Raw genomic sequence first — 7256 nt, 5'->3', positions numbered from 1 at the left:
GTCAGAAAGTGATGAAATTTGGAAGAAAAGAGACAGCAAGCAGCAATAAGTGGGCTTTATTTCAAAATGATAGAATACAAAGCGAGAACGGCGTCGGCTCAGTAGGATGTAGGACCACGGACAGCGATGCACGAAGAAACACGTCTAGGCATAGAGTCAATAAAGCTGCGTTCAGATGGGGGTGTAAAGGGCATAAGTGGTTAAAGCCGAGCTCCGTTGCCAAGTCCCAACCAGTCTGTGCTACGTCACAAAATCTGGTTATGGCTCGTGGCATAGGGTTCAAAGTTTTCAACTTTACGCCTAGTTTGGGATAAGCGTCGACCAATCAGAGCGAAGCTAAAATGAAGCGGCGTTCTACAGAAGATTTCACTGTTACAAAACAAGCAGAGTGAACGCGGGAAATCAATCGAACAAGAGAACAGCGCTGGAAAGTTGTAGACACATTCACGCATGCGCAAATTTAGCTTCTCTCATTGGCCACGGCTTACACCCCATTCTAGCAGGTGTGAACGGAACTCCCGTATTTTATGCTCTTATGACTATGCCTCTATGCCCTTTACGCTTCCGTCTGAACGCAGCTTAAGAGTGCGGATGGTGTCCTGAGGGATGGCTTTCCGTTCCCTTTCAACCATTCGCCACAGTTCGTCTTCTGAACGAGACAAGGGCAGAGTCTGCAAACGGCGTCCAATCACATGCCACACATGTTCGATTGGTGACAGGTCAGGAGAGTACGGTGGCCAGGGAAGCATCTGTATACCTTGCAGAGCATGTTGGCAGATGCGAGCACTGTGTGGTCGGGCGTTATCCTGCTGAAAAATTGCATTAGGCAGCCCCTGAAGGTAGGGGATTGCCACCGGCCACAATACATTATCTAAGTATCGTTGGGGCGTCATAGTGTCTTGAATACGAACTAAAGGTGACTTGGAATCGTAGACAATAGCGCCCCAAACCATTATGCCGCGGTGGGGCGTTCCACAGTTACTGCCGGATTAGATCTGTCCCCACGTCGACGTCACACACGTATGCGGCGACTGTCACTGGATAAACAGAAGAATGACTCATCTGAGAACACGACGTTTCGCCATTCTATCATCCACGTCGCTCTAGTCCGGCACCATTCTAAACTTTGGCGTCTATGCTGTGGGGTCAATGCTAGTCTTCTTAACGGACGCCGTGATTGCAGGCCACGTTCAACCAATCGACGAGAAATGGTTCTGGTCGGCACGGGAATATCCAGGGTATCTTGCACATGCTGCAGAATCGCGGTACAAGTGACTTGCGGGACCGCCACAGCTTGTCGGCGGATGCGTCGATCCACGCGTGCTGACATCAATCTGGTTCACCTGCACCCCTCCTTCCCACACTTCCTTATCCCAACCATTTTCGCCATAGTCGATGCACCGTGCTTCCATCCATGTGGGTATCAGCTGCGATATGAAGGACCGACCCGCCCTTCTGTTCGATCACCATACCCCTCGTAAAATCGTCTAGCTGGAAATGCCTTCGTTGACGGCGGCCTGGCATTCTCTCCTATTACACGTATCCTCCGGGACAAAAACCAACTTTCTTCGATAATTCGTCTGGCAGAAATAACGACATGAATATTGCCCACTCTGCACGTTCCTTCCCGTATATCTTACTTCACGGGCGTGGAGAGCTGCGCATTTCACATCATTCGCATAACTCAGTGACGTGCGTCTACTCTAAAATTTGCATAAATTTCTGACCCCTCCTTTTTGGTGTTGCATTTTCAATCTCGAGCAGTGTATTATATAAAATGGAAGGAAAAATTACATAACTGCACATTAAGCAAATGAAAGGATTTTCTGTTTATATAAATGTAACTTAGCATTCTTCTGTGTCATTAAATGCAATTATAGATACGTGGGTACCATCTACAGCGCCGATGACATCAGGAAATCCAAACTTTCGATTGAATTGTAATTTTATTTTGTTTCGTTGCAAACTCTTTACTGTAAATTTTATCCATTTGGTAAAAATACCAGAAAAAATAGCGTCTGTAACTTCTCAAATACGCCAACTGGAATATTTCTGACCAATTTCTTTCTTCTATGTATCTCTCATTACCAAAATATCTCTCGTAACTTCCAGAAGCATAAAAGTTTAAGGCACACAAAACCTGTTTTAAATAAATAAATAACTATATACATATATGTAAAACTGTATTATAAATATATTAACATATGCAGTGAAAGAAATTGCAATACATATTCCCATTTATACCCTTTCTAAATCGATCTCAGCCCACCAGCGGCCGAGCGGTAAAGTCGCTGAACACTGGTAGTTCGGTCTGAGGTTCAAATCCTGCGAACGGCTGGCTGCGTGGGTGTTTTCGTGGTTTTCCCCATGTGTAACGTGTATACGAGCCAGTTTCCCTTAGAAAGTCCTCCACGAAAGCGTCCCTCCCCTTAGGCAGATAGCCCTCGAGACTTTGCCGTAATTAAATAACCTAACCTAACCTAACCTAAATCGATCTCACCAGCGGCCCTGCGGTAAATAGCTGAACACTGGTTGTTTGGTGCGAGGCTCAAATCCCGTGAACGGGCTGGCTGCATGAGCGTCATTACCAACGTATCTCTGATAGCCTCTAGAAGCATAAAAGTTTTAAACACACAAAACCTGCTTTATATAAATAAATAACTATACAGATATATATAATTGTATTATAAATATATTATCGTATGCAGTGAAAGAAATTATAGTACATATTTACACCCTTTCTAAGTCGACCCCACTAGTGGCCGAGTGGTAAAATCGCTGAACACTGGTACTGCGGTTTGAATGCAGCGAATGGGCTGGCTGCATAGGCGTCATTACCGATATTTCTGCCATTACCAACATATCTCTGGTAACTTCCAGAGGCGTAAAAGTTTAAAGTACACAAAAACCTGTTTTAAATAAATAAATAACTATATATATATAACTGTATTATAAATATATTAACATATGCAGTGAAATAAATTGCAGTACATATCCCTATTTATACTCTTTTCAAATCGATCCCAACAGCGGCCGAGCGGTATAAACGCTGAAAAATGATAGTTCGGTCCGTGGTTCGAATCCTGAGAACGGGCTGGCTGCATGGGCGTTTTCATGGTTTCCCCACGTATTCCTCCATGAAGTCAACCTTACCTTAAGCAGATGGCCCTCGAGGCTTTGCCGTAATCACATAAAACCAAAAGCAAACACTTTTTAAATCTGAATAAAAAATACGCAAAACTGATGTAATATCTAAAGGTAGGTCACATAAAAAATTTGATATATAATTATAAATCATGCATTACAATATTTACAACAATTTAATTTAACTGAAAATTATATAGGAATTTAACTTGTTATACAGGAGATTCTAAAATTAACTCAAAGCAGTTTAATATGAATGTTGAATTTAGGATGTGCATAAGTTGAATATATACTGCCTATTCTTTAATGTATTACATCTTTATACATTGCAAATTAAAATAAAAGTAGAGGCAAATACATTATAATTTAAAACATAAAATTTATAAATTACTCATCAGAACATGAAATTAATTATATTAATATATGCATTAGATTAAAAATTACAATTTAAATTAAAAGTAAGCACTTCTTTACATGTGAATAATGAAAACACCAAATATATTGTTTTCACTAAAATTGAATTAAGGAATTGCTTATGTGTTAGATCAATAGCAGAAGCCTATACCATACAGATATGAAAACAAACGAATTATTCCTTACCTTTAATTCAGGAGTTGTTGCTGTCTTTGATGTGGATGCTCCGGTAAAGTATGGCCTTAGTTTGTTCACGAGTCCTTTAAGTGGAAATAATCCAATAAAAGTAGAATCGGCAGCATCAAATTTATTTCTTTCGTGAAGCACTCGAGTTTTTTGCAAACCTTAAGAATTTAAAATGTCCATTACTCACACTTCCAAAAACTATCCGTGATTTCCACCGCCTTCAGTTTAGCTCTAAACCACAGTCAGAAACTTGGAGGGCGCTGCGATCACTGAAGCAAGAGGCTGCACGTTGGCAGCGCTCTGTAAAAAAGTGTAAAACATTCCTTTCTTCTTAGTGATTCTCAATTAAATTACTTTGAAATAGTGTTTTTTCTACAAAACCTACAGGTTTTCAAAAGATTTTCGGCTCCGATGTTGATGAGAATGAAACAGCGGACAATGTGAGGACATACTACGAAAGCCTGGAATTTTAAGTTAAGTACCCTTCTTTCAGCTAAACTAAATCAAATTTCTATAAATAAGTGCCTTTAAATCAATAAAGTTTAATTTTTCATCAGTTTTTAGCATTACACAATACTTGAAATTGCTCATTGCTAGTGGCTTCCTTTGTGGTTACAATTCCAAAGAGACGCCAACATTATCAGTTCACATCTGTCACCACTTACAAAGGCCACCCCACCTTATCTTGTTTTGAGGAATCTCGTGAGAGGGAAAATTGGGGATTCGGGGCATCGCGCTACTTCCCTCTCTGATATTCTGGTTTCTCTTTTTTTTTAGATTGCTTAAATATATTTTCACCTTTAAATAATATTATACCTCACCGATTTTTTTCTCATACTGTTCCTTGCTGTCTGTTAAATGTCCATATGTAAGGGATGTATTATTCTTCACTGCCTTAAATAAATTCTTAGAACTATGAGCTTATATAAATAACAGTATGCCTCATTGTGTTATACTAGCATTAATTAACAAGTAATAAATTATGATAGTAAAATAATTAATCTTGTAATAAATTATGATAGTTAAATTAATAAATACTATGTCTAATTTGTGATTTTAATACATATACTCTGCAATTTACACACACACACACACACACACACACACACACACACATATATATATATATATATATTGTGTGTGTGCGGTTGTGGTCTTGTATTGTATACGGTTCTATGTTGTTTGTCTGCTACTGTTTTTTGAAAAATGTATGAAAATTTTGGGAACGGAAATAGCATAAATTACTTTAGTTAAATTAATATATACTTTTGTTTGATGACTTTTGTTGATGTCTCAGGATGCAAGCACACATATTACTTTGTATTCCATGCTAAATACCTTGATACGAAGCATTTTAACACTGTCAATATTTTTTTTCCCAGCAACCATTACCAAACACACTCACTATTCACCATTACCAAACACACTCACTACACACACACACCTGTGAGACACTATTTATTGTAAATGAAGACAGCTTCTTCTCCTTTTAGCTACACTCATGGACACAGTCGTATTTTAGGATATTTTCTACTTTTCCTTTTCTTTCTATAGGCCTTTTTTCCCCTCTATTATTTTTGGGCCATTTATTTTAAATTTTATTTTGTCCCATCTTTTCTTCCTGGCCTTTCGAACAAGTACAAAATGTACGAAGTTCCTTTTTACTCTCCTCAAATACAAAATTGCCCCCCTTTCTATATACCTTTCCTTCGCACCTTTGCTTGATTTTTCGCCCATCGGTGCAGAAAGACTTAGCGGGTGCAAAACAAGACATCTGTCTTACTTTGTCTGTCTGTCTGTCAGTCAGAAACTTAAACGGCAGCTACACAGCTGACGGAAAAATTTCACACGCGTCGATCTCTGTAATGATCAAGACGATGACACCAAACTCGGTCTCTGTCGAGTGGATCGCAAAAAAGGAACTGTTCTTCCATCTCGACGGTGTGAAGACTGGGGCCCCCATATGTCTTCGTTTTTATTTCGTGGCAAGAGCCATTTTTTTCAATGTTTCATTTTTGTGGGGATGGTTTTTTTTTTTTTTTTTTTTTGTTTTTTGTTTTTTTGGGGAAATGACAATATGTTTTCAAAGTTTTTATTTTCTGGCATTTATTTTCCCCATGAAGCACATGTTTTGGAATTACATCAGCGTTATTATGTTTTACTTATTTAATTATTTAGTACGTCATTATTTTTAATTATTATTTGTTTTTATTTAATTACTTCTAATTTAATATAGTAATTTTTAATGAATAAATTTTATGGAATTGCACGAAGTTTAAAAATAACTCCCACGGTCGGGTTTCGAACCCACTATCTCTGGGATGGGAGACACATAGTTACATCAAGACCACACTTTATTTCAAACTGTTACTTCACCTTGACCGCACTCTTTGTTCATTGAGCTTGAGCAGCGGAAACCATTGTGATAGTATAGTGTGAATAATTTGTCAACAGAATTATCTGTTGCCTGTAATTCAGGCCACCTTGCAACAGCTTTTCTAATTATGGTAAATAATGAAAGTCCGTTACATAAGTTTTTGAGTTCAATAATAAATTTTATTTTGTCTTTAAGAACATCTAAGAGCACGCCAAACTTTAGCTCAGAGGTAGATTTCTCACAAGAACTGTTAGTATTTCTCACAGTATTAGGATAATATATGCCAAGAGAAGTGGTAAAAGTGCCGGTTTTCGGCTGTGTTGGAATGACTTTATCGTTAGAGTTTTGGATTGCTTTTTTAACATTTCTCAGAAATTTAGCACAACCCCTGTAATTCGCAGTGTGACCAGTTTGCACACAAATTGCAGCGTTTCAAAATGTTGTGGACTACAATTTTCCGCTCGGTACGGGCCGGCACATTTAACACAAGGAGATGTCAATTTGCAGACTTCTGACGAGTGGTTGAAATGCCCGCAATTGTGGCATTGTACCTTAAATTTAAGTGGTTCAATAGTTACATTAAACAACATAATATTCTTAATCTCATAAATCCGATAAACATCTGGATCATTTCTTATCTGAACCTGAAAGACAAGCATTTTAATTGGTTTCTCAAATTTCTCGCTAAATGTCTAATAATCAATACATTTATCATCCAAATACTTAGTAATTGTGCCGTGATCATCCTCATTTTGGGAAATATGTTCAGGAATTCATCTTTTTAGCGCACAGAAAAATTAGTTAATGAGTTCTAGTTAGTGCAAAGAGTTACAAGTGTTACATTTAACGTTAGAAAGTTTTTAGACTTTAAAGTCTTAAACAAGGTCGTTTAGAGACCTTTAATTTTCGACAATTTTAAGTCTGGTCGGGAGTTATGAAAGGATTATGTTAATTTAATTAACAGTTAAATTTTGAGTGAAACTTCCTTTCCTATCGCTTCTTAATTTCAACTTACCACTTCCGGCCAGAACGTAGTTTTAGAATCACGTTTGAATGCAAATTGAGGAAGAGCAGTGTTTAACCGCGAAGTTCTACTGGCTTAGTCAGAGAGAACCAGAGATTCTGGCTAGCACGC

Source organism: Stegodyphus dumicola, chromosome X1 (assembly GCF_044657685.1).
Source record: "Stegodyphus dumicola isolate Sdum_Otavi_A_Nest chromosome X1, ASM4465768v1".
NCBI lineage: Eukaryota > Metazoa > Arthropoda > Arachnida > Araneae > Eresidae > Stegodyphus > Stegodyphus dumicola.
Note: the sequence above shows the minus strand (reverse complement) of the source record.